Here is a 25708-nt window from a genome sequence, read left to right on the forward strand (position 1 = left end):
GTTGTGTACTAGAAAGAATTCTAAGATGTAGCTTAAGGTTGCTTTAACCTTCATGATCTACTGAACTGGATAAGAATGCAGTAAAAAAAATTAAGGCACAATTACATTGACAGAAGGTGTGAATAACTAACATCTACAAAAGGCCAGTATACATCTATGCAAAGAATTTCAAAATAGACATTTCAATGCTTGTAATATGTAGCAATCCACAAATTTTGCTGATGTATACATTTATATTTACTATGACCAACGAATAACTTTTATATTAGGTTGTTCATAGCTGCAAAATCCAAAGCTGTGATTGGCTTACACTGGTCATAAAGTGATTCATTGCTTAACTTCATTTTATTTCATCAAAAATGATGGAGCATAATTTGAAATGTCACTACTTATACTCCTATAGGAAATGTCTTGCACTTGTCTTGATTTCTTTGCAGCTGACCTGCTGAAGGTCATTTCATTTGACCTTCATTATGGATCATGGGTATATGTGAGTTTCAGTAAGCTTTGATTCCTTTAAAAAATAAATAAATAAATAATTTATAAGTTGAAATACTACTTTATATAACAATATATAAAAAACCAGTATTGACTAGGTTAATATGAAGTGATTGCAAGTCAAATTGATGCCTGAAAAGAGGAAAACTCTACTTTGACTACATTTTTTTTTTTTATCAATGTTCAATTCTGGATAATATTTTGATCTATTTTCCTAGTTATTTCCCCTTCAGAAGATTAGGGTCCTAAACAGAATCATAGCTAAAATAAATCAACTAGTGTGAGTGACTCTTCAAATATTTCTGTTTTTAGAGAGAAGTACTAAGGGAGAAGGAATAAACTCTGTTGAGATTTTGAATTTCAGTTATATCTACATTACTCACTTCCTACTTGCTTGTTGAGAAAGATCGTCATCTTTCACTGTTTGGAGAACACTGCCCAGCAGGATCCACATCCATGATTAAGGTTTCCAGGCAGTATTACAGCACAAACAAACACATCAGACTAAGCATTTCATGTCTGCGGTATCCCAGAAAAGAGCAGTATGCCTACTTTTTTTTTTCCTCATCCCACAGCATCTTTTTATTTTGCACTTGTCAAGACATCACTACATTCCTTCCTATTTTTTGGGGCACAACAGACACATGGTAACTTATAGAAATTCTAAAGAAAAATATTAATATATGGCAGCAGAGCATTACAATTTCTTCAGTTCTCAACATTTCTGTTTTTTTTTTTTTAATGAGAAAACTTAATTCTGATCTTAAAAACGCACTTGAGTTAGAGATATGATTTTCCAAAGAAAAAGTTGCATTTTGTGTGTGTGACTGTTGAATCTCTTTAAAACACATGATAAAAAGGAGTAAAAAAGAAAGAAAATCTTCTTGATAGTAAATAGAGGAAATTCCTCAAACTTTAGTAATAGTTACTTTTGATGATGTGATTATTTACTTGTGTGCCTGTGTAATTCAAACAGAAGAAAATATCAAACTTTCAGACCTTTTCCTTAAAAAAAAAAAAGAAAAATATTCTTCAGAGACATGACTAAAAGAAAATTACTTAAAATATTTTTAAAACTTGTTTTTCTTTTTCTCTTTTTCTTTTTTAATATAGCCACTCATGACAGGTCTTTTTTTCTAGCTTGAAGCTTAGTAGCATGCCTGTGTACAAAGGACATAGCAAATAGCATAGCATAGCACAACGACATTGGTCTTATCAAAGTATCTGTTTATCTGGGCTCTGGGCAGGGATTTTTCTCTTTCATACATCATTCACAGCTAGCCAGACTGATTTCACAATGTTAACTCAAAAAACAGCCTTAGCATAAAGAAGAAAGAAAAAATTATATTTTACTACTGTTTTGAATATTAGCCACACTAGGCCTGGATTTCATTTTCTCTGCCCTACTTCAGAGGTTTCATCGATAGCAAAGGCCACCAAGCAGGACAGAAAAATAAGTAACATTTTTTTTCCTTGTTTTTGAAAGTTCTTCTATGAACACAAAACATATAATCTCTGATGCAACAAGAAAGGCACTGATTATAATGTTTCATTACCCAATTTTCTATTTGAATTAAGAAGCTCTTTGGGTGTTACCTTCAAAGCCACAAAGAGCAGTTAAAACATTTAAGTCCTCCTGGATATTAATGGAAAAAGGGAACCTCATATTTATTCAGCTTTCCCCCTTTGACTTGTTTCTATAGCAAAGAAACAAAAATAAGGCAGATCATAAGGGCCAGATAGTAAGCTTTACTTTAGAAAGTAAGCTTTATTTAAGGGCTCAAGCATCTTTCAAGTAATATGGCTTGTTCCCATATTTATCATGATTTCAAACTAGGAAAAGGAAAGCAAATTTCACTACTACTGTTACTAACCAGATGAAGTGCAAATGACCACAGAGGAGACAAACTAACCTGCATGCAAATCATAACTGAAACTCAATCAAACTGATAAAAAGCAACTGTGATTGTGTGGACATCATCCATATATCTTACCATTATGTACATAGAGCAAAGAACCAACTCATGAAGTTGATCAAAAATTGGCTGTGAATAATCCTTGATAAATCAATTGGAGAAAGGCACTGTGCTGTTTTAATCTGAAGCATACCAGATAAGATCTCCATTCACAAGAGTGAGTTTTGATTTGACAATTAAAATATCTTGCTGTTTGGCTAGAATGAAAAAGACTTGTTTTAGGATAACAGAGACTAACTTGATTCCCATAACCACAATAACTTAATAATTAACATCACTCTTAATTCCTCCACACAAATGAATCATGTGATCTTTTCAATTTATTTAAATGAAAGGTGATTGCTGAACAATGCTTAAAGCCCACAGTAGGAGTCTTAATTACAACTAAGATTCAATTTAATGAAGATTTAATCTTCAGTATAAAAAAATCATTAGTGACACTTTTCTCCCAAAAGAACAAAAATGCACAATTTTATCCAGCTTGACGTCAATGAAAGACAGGAAGAAAACTGAAAATTTCTCACATACCTGCTTTTGAGTTTTGCCTTGTTTGTCCCAAGTTACTGCAATTGTGTGGCTCAGTCTCTCAGGCACAGTATTTCCTTCTATGATGAGTATCACAGACAGCAGTAGAAAAGCAGCATAACTACAATTTTACCACCTTGTTCCTGTGGATATTTTGCTGAAGGGATCTGTCACAGGTGTTTTCCGTAGATATTGTTGGTGAACCAAGGTGTGAAAGAGGTCATGTCTCTTCTACCCTGAACTAACCTCTATTTTTAGCAAGTGATTTTCACCTGTTCAGGTCAGACACCTGTCTTCATAATTTCAAGTCTGCTTAGGTGGTTTCCACATCCTGAAAGTCAGTTGGTGTCTTTCAATTCTGCTGCAGCAGGCAGATGTCAGGCCTCAGGTCACCAGTCCTCCTGCTTGGAGTGACGGGCGTCTGGATAAATCTGCTGATGCATACACATGACATCTGTTCTCTAATAGACACAAAAATAGGATTTGTGTGGGCTCACTGTGAAGGAGCTGCTACCAGCCTTCAATCTGGGGTAACAGCTCTGGGGCCACCTTCATGAGCAACATTTGGTATAGGACTATGCCCTTTCTTAAAAAAATCTCTCAACTTACTCAGCAACATACATTCACTCCTACAGATTTGCAACAGCCTTGAAATGAATCTAAGTGGCTCATGAGAGTTGACATCCTTACACCAAGAAAAAAATAAAATGTAATCATGGGGCTTTAATTTCATAGCATACTCCCTTACTTTTGCCCTAGAAAGAGATGCATTTATTCCATACTGCTTCAGACTCCATCTAATGTCAGAAGCCAGCTCTGGGCAGTTGTAGGCTCACTACTGTGAAACTTATGGGTCCCAAGTCAGAGAAATTGGAGGAGACCTGGGTTTTTGCAAGACCACAGTCTCATTTCTCCAGCTCATGAGCATTGAACTGTGTTTCAGAGGAAGAAAACGTCTTTCATTACAGTTATTGCTCCAACCTTCTTCTCTTGTTCTTTCTTTTCTTCATCCAGCATTCTCTCTTTGGCAAACCAGCAAAGGACAGGAGGAAAAAAAAAAAAAAAAAAAAAAAACGAAAAAAAAAAAAAAAACCTACCACCAAAACAAACAAACAAAAAAAAAAAAAAAAAAAAAAAAACAAAACATAAATCACACCAAACCAAAACCCACCAGGGAACCACCCAGTTTGCCAAGCTGAATAGTTCACTGTGACATCCTCTCCCCCAGTTTCCATCTGCCTCTGATTCAGCAAAAGCAACATCTCTTGTCTTTTCAGAGGTAAACTTATTTCTGATGAGTCTCCAGGAACTCCCTAAAATGGTCATCATTATTAATAATGAAATCTTGATCTGTGGTGCAAGTAAATTGCTGTAGCTTGCACTCCTAAAAGTGGCAGCCCTGTTTTAACTCAATGAATAGTTTGTCATTTTGTCCTACAAGGGCAGTAGGTTGATTTAGGTTCATCAGTCCTTCCTTATCCACATTGGGGATTTATACTACATTAATGGTTACAGTTTTGCAAGAGACAAAAATATGAATAGCTGATTATTTTTGTTTTGGTCAAAAACTCTTTTGGGAGCCTGACTGAAGTTGCTGAACAACCCCGACTTGATCAAAAGCATAATAATGTATTTTTACAATATTAATTACTTTACATAAAATTACAGCAGCAAAAAGATATGGTTTTGGTGTGTTGCTCATCCTGCGTACTCAGTATTATAACTACAAATGCTTTGCTTCCTCATGTTATCAGAGAATGTTGTCCAACTGTGTTGCGAGGTCTCAAAGAGGAAGAAGCTTGGAGGGAGGGCAATGAGCTAGAAGAGTTGTTGGCTTAGATCCCAATTAACTGATCTTCTGGAAGAAAATATATCTCAGTGAGGGGTAACATTTTATATTAGGAAAAAGGAAGGAAGAATGCTGCAGAAACTGAGATTATTTTCTTGCTCATACTGAAGAAGTACTTAAAAATGAACTCATTAGAGGCCACTGCATTGTACATAAATGATCAAAGTTCTCTTGTATGTTGAACTAATCTGTCAAGCAAAGGTCCAGAGTTAATCCATCTTGCAAAGGGCCAGATTTGTAACGCACTAAGACAACCATTACAGGGTAAAGCTCTACAGAGACGTCAGACATCAAATCCCTCAGAAAACAGTTAAAAGCAAAGTCTCTTTACCTTGCTGAGTGCTACACATCAGCTTTGTTAATCCCTTACTAAAGTTAAATATTTAGAAGCCAAATTATAAATTAGTATAACACAGTAATTTATTGTCTTATTATCAAAAAGTAATAGCAGAAAAAAATCAATTTTGAAAGGGCTCTTTTCTGTGTCTAACTTGTCAATTTTGCAAAACTGTAATTTCCCTTGAGGGAAAGCCATTATATTGCAAGTACACTACTGTACATATTGGCTGCTTTTCCATGATTTATATCCAGACTTTTGTATAACATACTGTCATTTCACACAAGTAACAATCTTTAGTGGTAGATGAGATGTACAAAGTAGCTTCTTCCTCTCCAATCCTTTGGAGATGCTGCTTAACTACAGGTTAAACCTTAACTAAAGGTTAATTACTTAAAAGAAAGGAAGCATCACAATAAACAGTTATTCCTGTAGACAAAGTTGTTGTCATTACTTTTTAAATATTTTTTTAATAAAAATGGATTTTAAAAATTCTAAATATTTAAATAATATGAATAATCTGAACTGACACACAGTAATCACTGCACTTTCCATACATATTTTGCTCCAGATAAACTTTTAAGGCCACTGTAGTTTCCTTGCTAAGCATTTCTCTTTATTTTAGATTTGCTTTCCTCTGCAAAAGAGGAATGTGAAGTTCACTTGGAAAAAATATATGTCCTGGGGGCATTCTATAATGAATGACTTGGCTTTCTCTCTGGAAGTGTTTGTACTATTTTGAGAAATGGATATATAGTGGGGTGGTTACCAGCAGTTCCTTTTGTTGTAATTTCTGAAATGGAGCTTCTCATGTTTCAGAGAATAATTGATTTTTTAAAATAGCTTTCCTGTAGCTATACAACTCATTTTATTCTGACACTTTTTATTTCTGCTTTCCCCCTCCCCCTCCTGAAGCTTAATTACCTTTTGCAGTAATATACACAATCAAATCAAACAGCCAGAAGATAGGTAGTTTCCCAGTATCCACAAGCATTCACAGAGAAAAAAAAGTTTTATAATTTTGTCACAGACACTCCAGTTATCTTCCCCCACCTCCATTATCATATTATTAAAATTGTGCTTTCAACAGAAGTGATAAAACAATGTGAAATCTTTTTATTGCTCACAACAACAAAAAATGTCTGCATTAACATCCTGTTGTGATTACACGCTTCACATGACTCACTGGTATAACACATAATATTCTTCATAAATATGTCTTCAAGACTTCAAATCTCATATGCGTATATATACGTGCATACACATATGCATACACACACGTCTTCCATGGGTTTCATTACAAACAATGCGTTCACAGCATACGGTTTCTCCTTGACTTCTTCCCTTTAGGCAAGTAGATGCAAAAGGAACAAAATGTTCATAACTCAAAAAAAATACAATCTACATTTTTCAGGTACTTTGAGAAGGATACTTACACAAAACTGTGCACATCTACCTCATCCCTGTTAATATTCCTCTCTCTACAGCATGCCCTTCATAGAGAGTTTTTACCAATATCTCCTGCTGGAAACTTGCCACTTACTTTTGGCAGAAGCAAGCAGCTGTGGCCTGTAAGTGGATACACCTGGCTGCTGCCCGATTGCCCTCTGTTTTAGTTTGTGGGGCCTCATAGCTTCCAGACAAGGGGAATTAAGGTTCAGAGAACCTTTGAGACAGGTCAAAGCAGTACCCTGTCTGTGGTGCTCTCTGCCAAGAGAGGTTTTGGGCAATGAGAACGGAGGAGGCAAGTTTAGTTTGAAAACTAAGTACAGCTCACAGACATAACACCTGAACAATAGCATCGGGTAAATAATTGTGGTTTAGTTACTAGTTCTGAGTTGTGGGAAAAGAAGACTAACCCTGAAAAAAACAACCACCACAAAAAAAAAAAAAAAAATCAAATCCTTGCCTTTGCAGAGTGTCAAGTCTTACAGTCTAAATATTAATTAATAATATTGATGCTTCAGTTATTTTATTAAGGTCAATGAAAGCTTTTTCTAAGCAAGGATCACATTTATAGGCCCTGACTCCCTGAGCTGCCACTGCTTTGATTGATCCACTGGGGCATCAGCAAGCAGGAAAGCAACTTTGGGAAGCACACTGGATCAGACTGCTAATGAAGCTATGTAGCATGGCATCCAAGCATGTCACTGGTGCCACAATATATTGCTATGTTTTCATATGCAACACACACCACCACCAAAAAACAAACAACCAAAAAAACATTCTAAAGGGAAATTAGAATATCTATTTATACACATATGCTTATATGTATACATATTTTCAGTAGTCTACATACACTGATGTACATTTGTGAAGATCTCTGTGGTGGTTGGCCTTTAAAACAAGACACCAAAGCAGAGCTTTGGGAGCCAAATCTCAAACATGGGGATACAGATTTACATACTCATGCCACAAACCCTTCAAATAAAAACAAAGTTGATGACTTAAATCCCCCCCCAGACTACTAGAGGCAGACTTTTGGTAATATTTCTGACATCAGTTCTATTGTTTCTCCTTATAATGCACTGACCTAGATCTTTTGGTGTAATTTTTCAGCTTCTAATACTGATAATATTGCTTTTAGACAGTGGTTTCAGGGTCCTTTTGAGATGAGTTCTTCAAAGCTGTAGCTTAATCCATTCTTTATTAGCTTCTGTAAAGTGATTACTTCTTCAGGGCTGGATGGAAGTACTTAAAGGAAATGAGCATTCTGTTACCAAACATCGCTGCTCTACTTCCAAAGCATTTGCAGGATTTTTAACGCTTTAGGCTTGAATGATAGGGATATAAAACAAGAGAAGACACTAACAGAAAAGTTTTATATGGTAAATGTGTTGACACCCTGACATTTTTTTTAACGAAATCCCCAAATGTGACAGGTGCTCAGGGACTGATGGCCTGTGACGGGCAATCTTGAGGTCACTGGTGCTGATGCTGCTGTTGAGATGTCATTTTATTTTTTAGCTCAAAATGAAAAATTGCTCTCTGCATGTAGTTTATTAGAATCCTGTTGCAACTAGGGGCTAGGGAAAAGTCACATCACAGCCTCAGATTACCTTTACAATGCTCCTTCCATTGTGCACAAATAAAAGACAAACAAGTTTATTGCCTCCGCCAGGCTGCAATTAAAAGATGGGGACTTTCTCCTTTGTGTCCATGCGACCTTGTTCCTCTAATTCCATGAAACCTGTGCTGATTAAGACTAGTTTAGCATTGTTTCAAAAAAGTTATTTGATGAATAGCTACAGAAGATAAGTACCACCTCATGTCAAGGAGAAGTATCTGCTTCTATGGCAAAAGCAAACCCACCATCTTGAACACAAAGTGCAAATCCAATACAAAACAGAAAAGATGAAAACAAAGAAAGGAACAAGTTTCAGAGCTGTTGAAAGCCAGAAGTGTTAAAAAATATCTCCCTGGCATTATTTTTATGGATGCTTGCATTCCAGTCCAGACAATGGCATCTATTAACTTTTGGAAAGAAAAAAATATATATATACTGTGAAGTCTCTTTAGGAATAGAAATAGTCCCCCCAAACCAAAATGGTGACGACAAACCTGTGCTAAGAGTACAGGGCACATGACACCACTGGCAAGAGAGTTGGGACCTGACCTACCACAGTGTTAATAAAGTGGCTTTGTTCCTAAATTGACAGGAGAGAAACAGTCCCCTTTCATCTACTGTTCACGTGAGCAGCAATGAGGTATGGTCAGACTCGGAGAAGCACAGGTTGTAAGGAAATCCTAAACTAACATCAAAGAGTGCAGAGACTTGCAAAAGTAGTTTTGAAGGTAGACAAACTTTTGATCCCATTTATCAAAGTACTTGCTGTTCCCATCTCAAGGTGAAACAATAATAAATAGATAAAAAATTAATTGCCTTCCAAAGCCTCTTTAAAAAAAATTATATTGAATTTTTTTTTTTAGGAAAACTTGGCATAGGGCAATAGGCTCTTGAAAACCCTTATTAATTAATCATTCCAGCCTCCCATCCTTCACATGCTTAAGGAATAACCAAGTACAGAGCCAAGACATTCATTTTAATAAAAGAATATATACCTTCCAAAGGAATGCAGATACCTGAGAAAACATATTTTGGAATAAGAACTAGAAACAGACCTGCTGCTGGGGACCACTGCCTGCAAACTGCTGGTCTTCAGGGAAGGGTCAGCAGTATGTCTAGGAGGGGCAAGCTCCCTTCTGTGGGGAGATCTAGAAAAAAGTGCTGGGGGCACATGCAGGATTCAACAAACTCTCTGCAATAGCCCCTTTTGACTCCTGTTTTGGCAGGTTGACACTCTGGAATAACTAATAACTTTGTAGAAGTGCTGTGTAATCTGGCAATTACAAAAAGATAGCATAATGCAAACATGTTACATTTCCAACTTCGACAGAATTAATTTACATTTCTGCTAGTAATTTCACTCCAGCAGACTCAGTTTATATATTGGAGGTAGCATCATACATTCATAAAAGTCTCCCTCAAAATCTTTTTTAATTTATTTTTTAAATTATTTTTAAATTTTAAAGCTTAGTGAGAAGACAAGAAATAGTGGTATAAGACAGTACTGAAATTCAGATGTGAGAACTGCAAGTTGAGCACAGACAATGTGATGGCCACTTTCTGGTTTCCTATATACCAGCTTCCATAAAGGAAGACAAAAGCAGTCCAGGCCATTCTGACAATTATAGTACCCTAATAAAACCAGTCAGTTGGATTTCGGAGCATACTGCACCCACCACAAACCTTACAGCTTATTGTCTGCAGATTGAAATGTCTTTCTAATGAAAATAAATTCAGTATGAGGCTGTTGGTGTACTTCAAACCATTCCAGGCATTCTCATTTTGACAAAGCTTATAGAAAGGTGTTCTGTGCAAAAACGCTCAATATAGGGAAGGAATAAATAGAAGAACCAGGTTTGAAAGAGTGACAACTCATTCAACATTGATTTATAATCTAATAAAAAGAACAAGTACTTGTTCCACAGGAAATGCTCTTACCTCTACATCAGGATTTTTTATTTTTTTACACCTTTGTTTGCTTTCCCATGTACTTGTCCTGTAAATTCAAATTCATGTTCACCTGCTTATGACCAGAATTATTTTCTCTTGTTCTTTTCCCTTTATCATTCTGTGGCCTCTCCAAGGAGGGGACAGGAGTTAACCTTGGATAAGAAGCACAAGCATCAGCCTTCTCTTAGAACAGCTGAAAAGCCTGTCACTGCTGCAAGGGGCCCAAAGCTGAACTCTGTAACTTTGCCAGTGTGTTTGGTTTAACTATTCAGCTGAATATTTTGAGATGCCAGATGTCAAAAAAATGAATTCTCCATGCCTTAGCAAGTCCACACTAAAAATTATTACTTCTATTTTTGAAATGTAGACAATATTATCTCAGAATTAATTCTATTTTTACTTAAATTGTACTAAATTATTTGAATTTAATAGAGACATTACATATTATCATTCATGATATTATTAAATACATCCCAATCTTAGCCTTAGATTCTTAAAGATTACTTGTACAAAGCTGTAGAAAAAAAGTCATCAACTCAAGTCTGGGAAACTCTGCAACCAGCAGAAGCATTCATCTAGTTAGGCAGTACAAGTCCATTGAGAGTTGTGTCTTTCCTGGAGATTGGCTACTTATTTCACCAACTTCTTGGGACGCACTGTCACATTCTCTTAGGAAAAAAAAAAAAAAAAAAAAAAAGTTCTTATTAAAAGTCCAAACATTTTTAATAAGATTAGAGCAATTCCTCAATTTTATATCTTGGAAGCAAGACCAAATAAAGTTTTTTTTATTCTCTGCCTTTTTTTTTTTTTTTTAAATTTTAAATAATATAACTTGTTTTCCTAAGTATTTGTTAGTGTTATCAACAGGAAAAATAAGAAAAATAACATGGTCTATATGACACAGCTTGAAACCTTGAGTTCTGTATTTTGCTTTGCCAAGCACCTGTTTTGAGTTGGTCAAAACATTTCACCTCTCTCTTTTCTCATTCTTGTTTCTTATCTGCTTTATTTTGGCTACCGCCTCTGCAGAGCAGGAGCTGTTTTCTCTTTTTGTGTTTGTATGGTGCCAGCCACAACAGGAGCATGGTGCTGCTTGGGGCCCTGCTGCGGCCACCTTGCTGGTCAGCTTTTGGGGATGCTGGGGAAGATCCTTTTGTCCCCCTGACAGCCTGGGGTGCGCCAGGTGCTGTGCCTGCTGGCTCACTCGTGTGTTGGCCACGCTACTTCTCGGCAGCCCGGGGGGGCAGGAGCAGGGCAAGATCTGTAAAGTTTTGGCACACTTTGGCCACTGCCTGCACTTAACTGTGGTTTGGTTCTCAAAGAAATCAGAAATGTATGAGGAGAAGGAAGGGAAGCCCACATTGCATGTCCCACAATGGCACAAGAGGCATGAGATAGCCAGGTGCCAGGGGAAGTGAGCAGGTGGGGAGGGGACTGGTGATCCCCCACCCCAAAATGAGGCATGGAGGAGGAAAAGAAGGGCGCTGCTCCTGCCAAAGCTCTCAGAAGAGATAGTCAAGAATGTTATGTCTGAAACTTCATTCCCATCTAATTTCGGCTTACCTTGGATATTCACGTCACAAAAGCCTGAAGTGCAAGCACAAGATTCAGCCAAGATTCAGCCAGGACTGGGCTTACTTTCCTTTGGAAAGAAGCACTTGTCACCATTCCAGCTTTCCCTCATTTCGAAATATTTTGCTCCTCAAAGCCCTTGGGGTACCAGAATCAATATCCCAACCAAATGCAGCCAATCTTACAGTACTGAATTTAAATGTGCTGTTAGCAGTACCTCTGCTGCTGAGAAGTGTTACAGCAGAAATACTTTCAGAAACAGGTGTAAGGAACCACTCTAGCTGGGCTTGCTTTGCACAGCTTAACGCTCCTGAGCGTTTTCCTGGGGAATGACTTTGAGAAACTTGTCTACTTCATTTTTCTTTCAAAATTTTCTTTAAAGGAATGCTGTCTAAGGATGGAGTGAATTTTATACCTTCCAGCATTTATTTGGAAAACATTAAGAACAATGTCCCAATACCGTGAACGTTTATGTATGTCACATTACACTTGCAGGTGACTCACATAAAATTATTACCAAAGTATACACAGTCAAGGACTACAAATATTTAGGCATTATTACAGTTTCCTCAGGTCACGTATGCACTTTGTTTGTCCTGCTGTCAGGACATCAAGCAACCATAAATCTACTCCAGTATCCACCATCACTCCTCCAGCACTGATAAAAACTTGTTGCAGTGTTCACTATTTGATTAGTATTCATCTTTAATACTTTATTTGATCCATAGCACCATTTAGTTGTTAGCCATGCAAAAATTATTTGCCATATAAATTATGCATGGGAAAAGACCGGAATTGATTAAATACGATTCAAGGCAAAGTTGTTAAACAAGGCCATTCCTTTGGCATCCTGAATGATGACTGTGTGATAGCTGCTACCACAAGCACGATGACTCAAATCGTTCATACCCATCAAGCCACTGTCCAGGTTGCCATTCTCGCTGTCCCTGAGGGCACGTTTCCTTCTCATGCAAAAGGAATCCGGCTCACATTTACTTTCAGTACTGCTCACTCAAGACCTTAATAAATGAAGATCTGCATCCTCATTTTGTCCTCACTGCATTGTGTTTACAGCAATTGTTCAGATGCTCTGAAACCAGTTCAGTGAAAGCCACTGAGCACCTTCTGTGGACAGGTACCTCGCCAGAGCCTTATTTTTAGATCCCATTCTATTCTGGCTCTTGCTCTGCCTGTTCAATGTCAACAGTATGAAATGAATTCTGCTGGGCTAAGCTGTCCAAAAGCTGTAAACACAGGTATGTAAGCTGCTTTACAGGAGCTGTTTTAAATGTACAGCTGGTTTACAGAGAGACAAGCAGTTGAAACCTGACCAGGCTTTAAGGCTGGCTGAGAATATTGCTTTACTAATCTGCTTGACTTCCATGACAAATAAAATAATAGAAACTATGGTGAAGGGCAAAAACAGTTGTGAAATGAAAAGCAATGATATAATTTGAGGTCACTGAAATAAGAGGAAGAATATAAATAACTAACAACCTTGACATTTTTAGGAGGTTACAGATAAGCATGATAATGGAAGTTCACATGATGCAATTTATGTGAATTGTCACAAAGCCATTAATAACATTTCACATGACAGGAGCCAGCTCACCTTGCTAATAAATCTCAGCAACCCTGGGCATTTCACAGGGATGGATAAAGACACACTTCCAAAAAATGAAAAGGATGCGGCACTGCTTGCACAAGAGCATTCCCAGAAGCAGAATTTCTGTTTCATTTACTAGCTTGTTTCCATCAAAGGCATCACTGATGTAAGAGTTTTACAACCACTTTTTTTTTTTTTTTTTTTTTTGCCTCTGTTGACAAAATGAAAACCAACCTCTCTAATAATTATTAAAAATACAATGGCATGAAAAATAATGTCTCTTTTTGCATAAGTAGATTTTGGAGTAAATAACTTTTATTCCCCTTTTCCTTCCGTAAACTCCTTCTGACTTTGAGAACCCTTTAAAAAATAATACCGTGCTTACCTTGGTGTGAGAAAATACTGAGATTCTTTTTAATGGTAGTAAAATGGCAGTCTGCCACTCACTTTTTTGTGTGCGCATGCACACTTGGGCCACCAACAGGGGCCAAAGGTTTACTTCTCTTGGTGCAACCAGTAACATTCAAGCATAAATTAATAACAGGCAAGCCTTTTCAAGGGGCATCAACTGTTGCATTGCAAGGCTTGCAGTGTCAGCTTTGCCCTGGTCTTTTCCTTTCTCCCTGCTGTGGCATTTTAACGTCTTGTTTTGAAATTTCTGGGGCAGACTTAATCCAATGAACCCAACGGGTTGTGTTAGGAGTGGATGCATCACTCGCTGGACCTAGCCCCAGCACTCAGGTGGGTCCAGCTAGAGCCTGTCCCCTGGGATGCATCCCCCTTCGCACCTGCTTGCAGCAGGTAGATGAAAATGGGAGCGAATGGCAAGGCTGAAGCCCTTTCTATATCTCCTGAAATGTTTATTCAATATATCAACCCCTGTGCTGTTACAAAGTCTAAAATATGTTGCTAGCAAATAGATATGCACAGCAAATACAAAACCATGTTGCAACAGGCTGAGGCAGAAACGTGGAGCTTTTAAGATCCATGATTGTTTTAGAAAAACAACACACTGATGAAAAAAAAAAAAAAAAGGCATTATCACTGAACTATTCATATTCAATTTAAAATGGATTAGAGAGCACTCTGAGGGTAAGTGCTGTACTTTAAGTAGCAATGATATTTCAACCATGTATACAGCCTATTACATTTCATCTCTGTACTTCTTATGAAGGCTTCAGTTCAGCTTCTGATACCTACACCGTTATTAAAGCTGCTTGTTGTAATAAATTAAAGGGTGTCAATGCTCTTTTATATAAATCCTTCACATGCTGTCCCTCTCACTACCTCTTCAACAACCTTCAAGAGCGCAAATGCAGCCAGAGATGCAAGAGTGCTCCCACTAAGAAACCCAAACTGATATGGCTACAGGGGATATCTGGAAGAAATAGTAGAAAAATTGGACAAACTGAGTTCTTTGGCAATGCAGAGAAATGAAATTCACCTTGCAGAGCTTTCTGCTAAAGGACACAAGCTGGAAAGCCTGCATGGGAGGACTGGAAGCAGCACCAGCCACAGGATGTCCATCATGTTCCTTCATATGGGATGTGCACGGCACATACCCACAGGCATCGCAAGTGGTTCAGTTTTAGTGTTGTAACTGTTACAAAATCTTTGTCTGTAGTAAATTTAGTAAATGCCTTTGCTCATCTCACAAAACAGACACTACAGTCAACACTGTCCAGATTGCACTAATCTCTCTAAACCCATTGTAAAACCAATTCCCATAAAACCTGCATATTGCATATTGATTTTTCTATTCATATTTTATTATAGCAAGTTCTTTCTGAAACCATACCACCGCTTTTTGATCCTTCCATTGTAGCAGTTTGTGCAGCTGTAAGCTGTAATTTAGTTTTCCTTTGCATAATCATGCATATATATACACACATATTCAGACATATTTCTTCCATAAAACATCACTGATTTGAAACAAAGAAAATATCCAGATTTCCACAGTTCAGATGACAATATAGAAAGTTCTTTCACAGAGCAAATCTCATTAATCCCCTCAAAGGCAGAGTTACTGGTTTCACCATCTAACATATGTGATTCCCTAACTCCTTATCTCCATCACATTCACATTCACATCTAAGAGCACATGGATACCCTTGAACTAATGACACCATACAAGACTTAGATCTTTTGCCATAAGGCAGGATAGTCTTATTTTATTGACACTGGGACAGCAGAGGTGCCTCCATGCTGTTATTGTTACCATAAGGACATACCAGCCTGACTAGCACATGCTCACAAACCACCCCCTTTTCCCTCTATGAGCACCAAGTAGCTCTAACCTCAGCCAGCCTACGTCCATCTTCTCCAGAGACAGTGGAGACACTCTGAAATGTCATTCATTTTTGAGATTATATACTTTAACTTGTATTTCAAATAATGAAACAACAAAACCAAATACCAGTTATTAGGAATAATTAAGTTTTGGTTAATTACCTATGATTTTTGTCTTATGGTTATTGACCATTAGAAAGCACGGACTCTTAATTGGATGTCTGCTTAAAAGCAGCAAATTAGTATCTGGTTTTGTTTTAGTTTTCAGTTTACTAAAAAGAAATAAGTATAAAGTTTAAAAAATAATGAGTGAGGAAAACAAATGGAATACAAAAGTATATACTGAAAATAGGATAATGAAATTAAATTTTATATTAAATCACCAAATTGGGAGTAATATAACAATATATAAGTATATGTACATTAAAGAATTTTGACCAGCAGTTTCCAAGTAGCTAAGCTCCAAGCACCTTAAGAAGTAATTCACTAATGCAGTCAAAAGACTGCTCTAGTCAAGGCATCCCACTACCAGAGAAAACTGTACATTAAGTTCTAAAAAAAAAAAAATTGCATAGTGAAAAGTCTCACTCTAATATCAGATTTGTTTCAAGCCTCTATTTTTTACTGCCCTAGGGACTAATCCACTTTTCTCCTTAAATGGAAGAGTGATCTAGTTTAAAGAACAGTGTCTTCCTAGAAAGCCTCGGATGTGTTTGAAATTACTCTGGTTTTGTCTGAAAACATTTGGTGCAAAATGGTAGCTTCCCTCCAATTGCTTTTTTTTTCTTTTTTGTAAAATAAAATAAAATAAAATAAAATAAAATAAAAAAGGAATCAGAAAACAAGTGGTTTATTTTTTTATAAGTGAAATTAAAGAACACTTCTACCAAATATTACACAATTCATATTTAAACACGGGTTTTAATCCATTCCTCATTTTTATTTTGTAAAATGTTTCATTGTATTTAGAACACTATAGTGACTTCTTTTTCCCCCTCACAGGACAGAGTATTTTCTGATATTCTGCATTTGAATAGCAAACCCTTTAAGAATGAATATTGAAAACTGTAGTAAACTTCAGAGCAATCAACTCCAGATTTGGGCAGAGCATGCGTTATGGTTTTACACGTAAAGCAGTATCAAAACAATAAGAAATAGAATTGTTTCACTGAATTGCCATGGCTCCTGCTGCTTACTTGGCTTCCTCACAACATGCTCTTCTTGGCCACAGTGGTAAAACAAACCGCTTTGAGGAGTATCTGCAGTGCATGATACCAATACAATGCCAGTGCAATTGGGGAGGTCATGTATGCTAAAAGACATTTAAGAAATGCTTTTACCTTGCTAAGCAGATTTGTTATGAAAATCATTTACATACTACAAGAACCAAAGATATCACCATCAGCATGTAAATCACAGCTACAACCAGTGGCAATAATGTCCTTATATCAATGCAATATTTTTATACACTCCTATCTCTTCCACATAACAACATGCAACAGTGACAGCTCCAATCTTTTATTTAATTTGTTCCTAACCTTCCAGATAATGCTGCCTGTTATCTGCCTGCATTTGTTCCTTAACTATAGCAGTGACACTGTCCTAAGAAATTGTGTTTGCCCCTCTTGGAGCTGTGAATATTGAATTCAGACAAAACTCTTTCAAGATATTTTCCTAAAAATGATTAAATTACATAGCTCTATTTATGTATTTGTGTATTAAACTCTTAAATATTGTTTCAACAACAAAACAAACAAACAAACAAACAAACAGCAATTTAAGAGTAGGCAGGTATACATTTTTCTAGGAAAAATTTCCCAAGAATTCTCTTTTTAGTTTCATTACAGAATTCCTGTTAAAATAGTTTAATTTTCCCTGATACAGTCAAGAGTAATGATACAGAACTGCAATTATTTCTTCCTGTAAGTCCTTCCTTAGATCTATGCCAACACATTTGCCTTTAATATCAACATGGCTAAAATTAAATGAGAATATTTTCCTTATTTTAATATTTCTACAAGTAAACATATTTATTTCAGTCCAAAAAAATTTTTTGAAAAAATCCACTTAAAATCTAGATGAGTTATTAATTTAGCATATATAGAGGATATGAAAATAATATTTTATCATGGTGTGAAGGTATAGAAAAAATGGCACACTGCAACAAAAAGCACCAATCCTGCAACATATTTCTTTCAGCCATTTTTGATTGTCCAGGTGCTTGCCAAAAGCCATATGAAAAAAGTGTTTTCTAGAACAAGTTGCTTTACACATATCCAGATTAGGTCTCGGACATTTCAAAGTTAGGATGCTTCTGTATCATATATAATTCAATATTTGCAAAACTATCTGCACCTTCAAGAATTAATAACAAGTAGGCAAATAGATCCTGAACCTATTAAACAAATCTAGATGAACCTGAAGGAACCAATTTATTCCTCCAATTTTAGCTCTCAACTTGGCAATTATCTAATGATCTCCCAGGAGGTCAGCTCAAATGGGAATTCACCCATTCTCCCCCCCTCCACACCCCCCTCCCCCCCCCAAAAAAAAAAAAAAAAACAAACATGGAATTCTCCAAAACCATTTCTGAATATCCCCACCTATGTGCCCAAGAAAAGTATTTAGAAGACAGAGGAAATATTCAAACACAAACTTATTTCTGGTATATAAAAGGGAAATAGATGATATTTTCCATGCCAGTCCTAACAGTAATTTACTCATTTTATTTGTCACTGATGGTTCAGGACCTGTCTCTGACTTTGTTTTCCTCGGTTATATTTCAGCATCATCCTGCACCATGAACTTGAAACAGGAAGAATTTTGTTTCACTTGTTAACAGTAATCAAAATAAGTCACTTTTGGGTTCACTAAAGGTAACTTTCTTTTTTACGATCTCTAGAGAACAAATGACCTTTATTGCTGCTATACTGCTCCAATTTGTCAGTGTTTGTTTTACATATTGCAAAGTGTGTTTACTCTCATCAGTCATTATTGCTTTCATTTACAGTATTTAGCTGGAAAGCAAATAAGCAAGATGGACAAGGGTTTAGGGAAATGTAAAACTGAAACCATTGTATTAACCAAGCTACATCTTTAATATCTTTCATTAGTTTGCATGGAGTGGGTAAAACTGACACCTCATTATATTTTACTGCAGATTGCACTCAGGAGTGGAACATTACGGAGAAAAGTTTGGACTCAGAAGTGTTACATCTGACAAACTTCACCCTTGACTGCATTTGGTTAAAAATTATTTTCAGTTTTATGCCTGGTCGATTAAACCAAGTTTTAGTCCGTGTGCACTACTTGGTTCAAGGCACTAGAAAGGGGGAGATCTCTTTAAATATGACAATGGGGCAGTGCCTTTGATTTGCAATTTAGCATGCAGCATGGAAAAAGAATTTTAAAGTCTGAAGATATTCCCAGATGGAGGTATCAAACTATTTGTGTATAAGTATATAGGAATCTGTTTGCTTACTATGGACAACTCTGATTAATTTACTTTGTATTGTAGTACTTATACGCAGATGACTGACAAAGGCAGACTGTTGGTATCTAATATGGTTCTAGAAAAGCATGTACATCTCAAAGCAAATTACAGCAGTAAAGTGTAGTACAAAGCAGCAATGTCAAGACTATGACTGCCCGGACATATCTCAGCAAATAACTCAAAACTTGCAATTCACTAAACCTGGAATTGCAGCCATCTTGTTTTGAAGCTGGGTTCCTAGAAGTCCCAAGGCCCTGGCTTTGACTAAGGCTTTCAGAGCCTTGGAGACAGATTTCAGAGGTGGTAAATTCTGGAATCAGCTCCAAGCTTCACTGGCTTGAGGCATTTCACTCAGAAATAGGAAAATAGGTATGGAAAAAGGAGTTCATAAGCTGTGGAGGGCATCACTCAAAACCAGGTACATGACAAAGCCAAATGCAGCCATCAGCATCAAATGTCCTTCTCAATAAGACAAGAAGTCAAACTCCCCCCTAAGCTGCTAAGTTCCATCCTTCTCGAACACACCATGAAGCAGCAGTCCTAAAAAAAAAAAAAAAAAAAAATCCATTTTATAAGGATCTTCTAAATGGACCTCTGCTGAGCTTGAGTGAAATAAAAGTTTCTCTTAAATTGGAAATCTTATATTTTGGCAATCTTGCCATGTGATTTAAAGCAGGATACCATCTTATAGAGAATACTGTAGTAGAAAGCATTTGTCACCCCAATACATTTCTAGATACATCAACACAGTTTCTTCCTCTGGGTCCTCGCTTGCTCTAAAATACTACTGATCTCTAGTCTACCCAAAATGCAGCTATTAAAATGACCTCCCCTGCCCATCAATCTGATACACCACTGTCTTCTTCAAATTCTTCCACTGTTTCCTATAATTAGGCACATCCACCATAAATTCCTCAGCCTTGCATTCAAGTTCAGCTCTGCCAGTGCCTTCTGCACCTCAATTTAGTTGAAGGGCATCAGGACAGCAAGAAGTGACCACTTGCTCTGAGCAACAGAGCAGTAACTCACGTAGTATAGATAGGACGTATCAGCCAGATGTTCCTTTTTGTTGCCCAGTGGAAAGAGACAAGTGATAAATGGAGAAGAAGCATGTTGGATTACAAACCTGATGAAGAGTTTACTAATGGTGTGGAACTGGTGTGTGACAATAGATTGAATTAATTCTCTCAGGACAGAAGCAAAAATAACTGCAATAAAGCTGTCTAAAATACCCAATGAAATATTATGAAAATGGAGTGTCAACTTTAAGTTATAGCAGAAATTATCATTATTCAAAATGAAAAAAGCAATGAGGCAGCAAAAGATAACTGTAAATGTTGACAGTATCCTCAAGATGTTTCCCTTGTAAGAAATAATTTAATGATAACTAAAACACCCCCTGAAGATTCAAGATTTGGAAGAGTCTTGATTTATACACAAACTTGTTGAAATACTCTTTGATGCATAGGAATGATTACGTATTGACAAGAAATATTAACCTGCTTGTTAAAGCAACACGATAAACATCTGCTTAACTCACCCAGCAGGGCCCAAAGTACATTCAATTTTGCATTAAACTGTACAGAATTTACCAGCAGCAATATGCAATTAGAGCTGAGCTACATCTCCAACACTTTGTCCTCTGCTTAGATATACAGATGCGCTGCTGCAAGCACACTGGGAGAGACCAAAACATGTGTGGCTTGTCTCCAGGCCCTGCAGGGTGCATCCAGGGTATTTTCATTAGTTTTGTGTTCTCACTTCTCCTTTAGCTGGTAAAGCACTCAGGCACCATGTGTGGCATTTGAGGGCATCCCCAAGGAAGTCTGACCACAGCCAGAGCCGCGCTCTGTGCAGAGTGTCAGGTCAGGAGGATAGACCAAGCCCCTAAATTCACTACACAATAGATATTGTGCAGGCACTACAAGGAGTGCTATGACTTAAAATACAGAGCAAGTCCTAGTAGCCTGAAGGCAAATTTAGAAAAAATAAACAAACAAACAAACCACAGATCCAAGATGTTTTGAAGGGACAGTATGGGCCAATTGCTTGGGAAGGACTGCAGGAGTACATTCAGCTGTTTCTAGACTGGTAGCTAGCTACATTCAGACAAATGCAATGGTTTTGGAAATCTGCAGTTACTATTAGAGATGTATTCAATCGATCCATCTCATCACCTCTACCTGCATCTGCTTTGGCTGAGCCCCAGAAATATTTGATTTCTTACAAGACACAAAACAATAAAAGCAACAAGAGTAGGCATATCTCACTTGGTCCATTATTCATACTACATATAGAAGAACCGGTACCTAAAATACTGCTGATCTTAAATTTCTTGCAAGAATGTCAGAAAATAGTAATAATAAAAAAAATCAATAATGGGGTGAGGAAACAAATTTACAATAATCAGGAAAGTCTAAAAGGTGCTCAAATATTTTTCTTCTTAAACTTGGGAGATATGAAAGTTGTCCTCAGCAATAGGTTCCAGAAATAGTTTGTCTAGCATCAGCATTTTAATTTTGTTACATATATACATACATACACATAGACATATGTGTGCGTATAAATAGGCATTTTTTTTCAAATATAAAACAATTTTAAGATTAAAAATAATTCCACAGCTGTGCAATACTTGGATTTAAAAAGGCTGACTCTTTTGTCCAGCTTCTCACATGACTCACTGCAGAGGAAAATGCTTTCTTCTAAAGCATGTTCTTAGGGAGCGTAAAAAGAGAATAATTATGTCTCAACTCCTTTGTAAGCTGTCCAGAGATTTAAGTATTACTATTAACAAAAAATAAAAATGGAAGGGGAAGTACATCCTGGCAGAACCTGGAGTCTTCCTACCTAGGAGACTGACTGTGTGTGCATGCGTGCATTTTTTTGACTGCTATTACCTACTTATAGCATTGCTTGCAGTCAGCTGCGGGATCCTGCCCTGTGAGCATGGATCAAAGGATAAAGTGACTCTTAACTCCTCACAAAGCATTCAAGCTGGTATAGTTTAATGCCTGAAAGCATGCCTTATGTATGATCCAATATTTGCATCAAAAACTGATCGAAAACATGAGCCAGCTAAATTAAGAAATATCTAAAATTAAAGGAAGCAAACTTAAGATGTGAGCACCTGCAAAAAAAATGATTTCAGCCTCTTTCAACCAGATCACTGCAATTCGTTTCCCACAGGTGCTCAACAAATCCTTCTTCCCTGTTGACAGCCACGCACGTTGTCTTACATACAATTCCATCCCATTCACTCTAACCTGAAACATTCTCTCCACAGTGAATGCAATGTTAGATTTTCTATAGATTTCATAGTTTTCAATTTTCCTGCATAACTCCTCAGTAATCTCGCTCTCTCCTTGCTTATTATATTTCAATACATGCCACCTGTAACTCAATTTCCCTTTCTTCAAAAATTGCTGATGCCTTCCAAAATGCCAGCATCTCTGCAACTGCTTGAAATTTCAACTCAATCTTTGTGGCATTTGTAGCTCACAATTCTGTCTTTGAAATGATGCCAAACTTCAGCCAAAATGTATTGCTTGCTGCTCCTGTCACTTTTACTTTTTTTTTTTTTTTTTTTTTTTGCTCCTGCTCCCCCCTTACTTAGAGGGATTTATATAATTGTGTGAGGAAACAGAATTGGGGGGGAACAAATTACCCTGTCTGCAGCTGAAGGCGTGAAACACGTGTTACACAGAAGAAAAGAATATATTTAAGTGCACACATCTTTTTAATGATGGATTTGCTGCTCTAGCAGTAATAATGGTGGAAGTTTAAGAAGCGCAGTGAATGATGAGATACACCAGGAAAGAGAAATCTTGCCAACCACGTGCCATATTTTAACATCTGTACTGTTATATTAACTTCTTTACAAGAAGACTCATGGGTTGATCCACAGAGATGTACTGATATTGCCCTTCCAATTTTCTTCAGTCATGTTCAAAAAGCAGCTATAGAACAGAGCTTTGCGAACAAAGGAGTTTTGCTTCCAGGAAACCCTCACTGACTGCTTCAACCTGGAATAATGGTCCTTTCCCTGGTCAGCTTTAATTAAAACCTTCTTCAGGCATAAAAGAGGGGTCAGGATTTACTTAAGAAAGCAAAAACATTCATCTGAAAGGGACTGGAGAACGAAAAATGTATTAAAAAGTTTGACACAGAACATGAAATAGATTTCTTCACTCTTTTCATTGTCCCTCATTCTCCTTAAAGTGTACTGTAGAAGTATTGTCCAGAGCATTTTTCATAAATTTCTTTAAAAGATTATTTCACTGATGTCTGACCTGCCAGACTTCTCTAATATAAAACCAAATTATTTTCATTTTTACTGAATTCTAAAGCTTTTTTTTTTTGTTTGTTTTTAAGTAATACTTTAGGGAGAAATAAAAAAAAAAAAAAAAAAATCAAAATAATTAAGTTTTCAGTAATCGCTGTATCACAGCATCGTATAGGTTGGAAGGGATCTCTGGAAGTCGCCCTAGCCCTGCCTCATGTCCCAACAGCTTCCTGGAAGTCCCCAAGGAGACCCCAGCACCCTGTGGTACCCAGGCCAGGCTCCGGCACTCACACAGCACAGAAGTGTTTCCCGGGGGCCAGAGGGAGCCTCTCGGGCTCCAGTTTGTTCCCAGTGCCCTGCTCCTGGTGCTAGGCTTTCTTGAGCTTGGCCCTGTCCTTGTGGGAGGTCCCCCAGGTCTGAGGCACCTCCTCTCCAGGCCCAGCAGCCCTGGCTCCAGCAGCCTCTCTCTGCAGCTGAAGGCTGCAGGCCCTGTTTGATAGCCCTGTGCTGGGCTTGCTCCAGTACATCCATGTCTCTCTCAAAACATGAAGAGATTTGATATTCCCCGTCCCTGGGTGGGCTCGAACCACCAGCCTTTCGGTTAACAGCCGAACGCGCTAACCGATTGCGCCACAGAGACAGGTGTTTTTACTGGATCTGTTCAAAACAAATAATGAGCAAGTTATCTAGATGTATATTACATATTTGGAGCTCTTTGGAGTGATTTTTGGACATTATACCAGCTCCCTTCTGACCAACACTGCCTGAATCACTCAGTGACTCTGTGACTGCAATACCACGCAATGTGATGAAAGAATAACACCAATACATACACACACACACAAAAAAACAGAACAAAACAAAACAAAACAAAAGTAAATTATCTCCTGTTTTTCCTTTCTTGACTTTTAGGAATTGTGACCTAGTAACACCTAACACCTTGACATAACTGATAAGAAGTTTATCAGCATGAAGTTTGGCTAGCAAATTTAATTTATTTTGCAGTGACTGTATATCATCAGTATCATTCAGTGAAGAAGGACTGACAGTTAACTTTCCCATTGCATATTTCAGAAACATGCATATAGAGAAACTGTAAATATATATTTATAAGAATCAGCTTAAATGTAAGAAGCTCAAGAAAAGAACTGAAAACCAGCTTCTCCCCCCCACACAGCTTAGATGTTTACTCCACTAGAGAGAGAAATCTCTGGGATATTAGCTTTTATTCATGGGATCATCACTAAAGAAACTTTGTGGAGGATAAAGATGCAGATCAATGAAACCATGGATTTAGAAAAGAAAATTAAACAATTTGAGAAGGATTACCACAATGGACCAGCTAATGGAGGCCTAACACAGCTCTGAAAAATAAAAATGTGCCTGATTTACATTTATATTGTTGTGTTTTGTTGTTTTTTTTTTGCAATTGTTTTTGTATTCATCCTCAATTATTCCAAAAGGCTGTGTTTTATTACTCTAAATAGAGAAATAATAAAATATGGAGTCTACTCTATATTTAAAAAATGAAGAGAAAGATGCAGACTCTGACAACACTGTTGGTTTGCTCTGAGATCTGAGAGAAATAAATAGAGATCTGAGGAAATAAATAAAATTTTAAAACTGAAAACAATCTCTGAAAGCTTTGCTGCATCTCTGAATATTTGTACAGTTCAGGATCTCAGGAAAACAAAACTGAATTCAAACAGAGCAGGGAAAAAACATGTTTTTCATCACAAACAAATGCATTCTCCTGGTCCCCTGGGGATGGCCACTGCTTTGCTGGCAGAGATGTGACAGTGTGACACCACTGTCCGCATGTGACACTGGGGTCTGGGCTGTACCGCGAGCAGGACTGAGGTCCCATACAGGAGGGGGCCCATGGGAAGTGGTGCTGAGCCATCAGCTGCCAGCAGACAGCCTTCCCCTGGTCAGGGCACAGTTTTGGTATGACAGCATTCATAAGGGAATCACGTATACAGCCGCTTTCCTTAATGAAGCAACTGAGACCAAGATCTTTAAATCCTGCCATGATACAAAAAAAAAAAAAAAAAAAAAAAAAAAAAAAAAGTCAAATTAAGTGATTTGTGACTCTGCTTTGTTTTCCCCTTTCTGACAAGGATTTTAGTGACAACCCCAGCTCCCTCATTACAGGGTAGAGGCGGTACAGCCCCCTCCATACAGGGTACAATGCCAAACCTGTATACAGGCTGCAACCCACTCTGGAGCTGGTGGAGAGGACATGAGAAAAGCTCACGAGTTCT

The 25708-nt window shown here is 37.3% G+C and overlaps 2 long non-coding RNA genes across 5 annotated transcripts in view; both read right to left on the reverse strand.

Annotated features, from left to right (window-relative positions):
* Nucleotides 1-6278: 6278 nt before the first annotated feature.
* LOC311441753 lies at nt 6279-6700 on the reverse strand. Its single transcript, XR_014696196.1, has 2 exons — nt 6622-6700; nt 6279-6529 (listed from the first exon to the last, which is right to left on the reverse strand). It is a non-coding gene; the product is annotated as an uncharacterized lncRNA (long non-coding RNA).
* A 12047-nt stretch (nt 6701-18747) lies between these two features.
* LOC311441509 overlaps nt 18748-25708 on the reverse strand; it is a 175515-nt gene continuing 168554 nt past the window's right edge. For all 4 annotated transcript variants that reach the window (XR_014696000.1, XR_014696001.1, XR_014696002.1 and 1 more), the window contains one exon: nt 18748-19702. This is a non-coding gene — a long non-coding RNA (uncharacterized lncRNA). The remainder of the gene's footprint in view (nt 19703-25708) is intronic.

Source organism: Aythya ferina (assembly GCF_964211825.1).
Source record: "Aythya ferina genome assembly, chromosome: 9".
Lineage (NCBI taxonomy): Eukaryota > Metazoa > Chordata > Aves > Anseriformes > Anatidae > Aythya > Aythya ferina.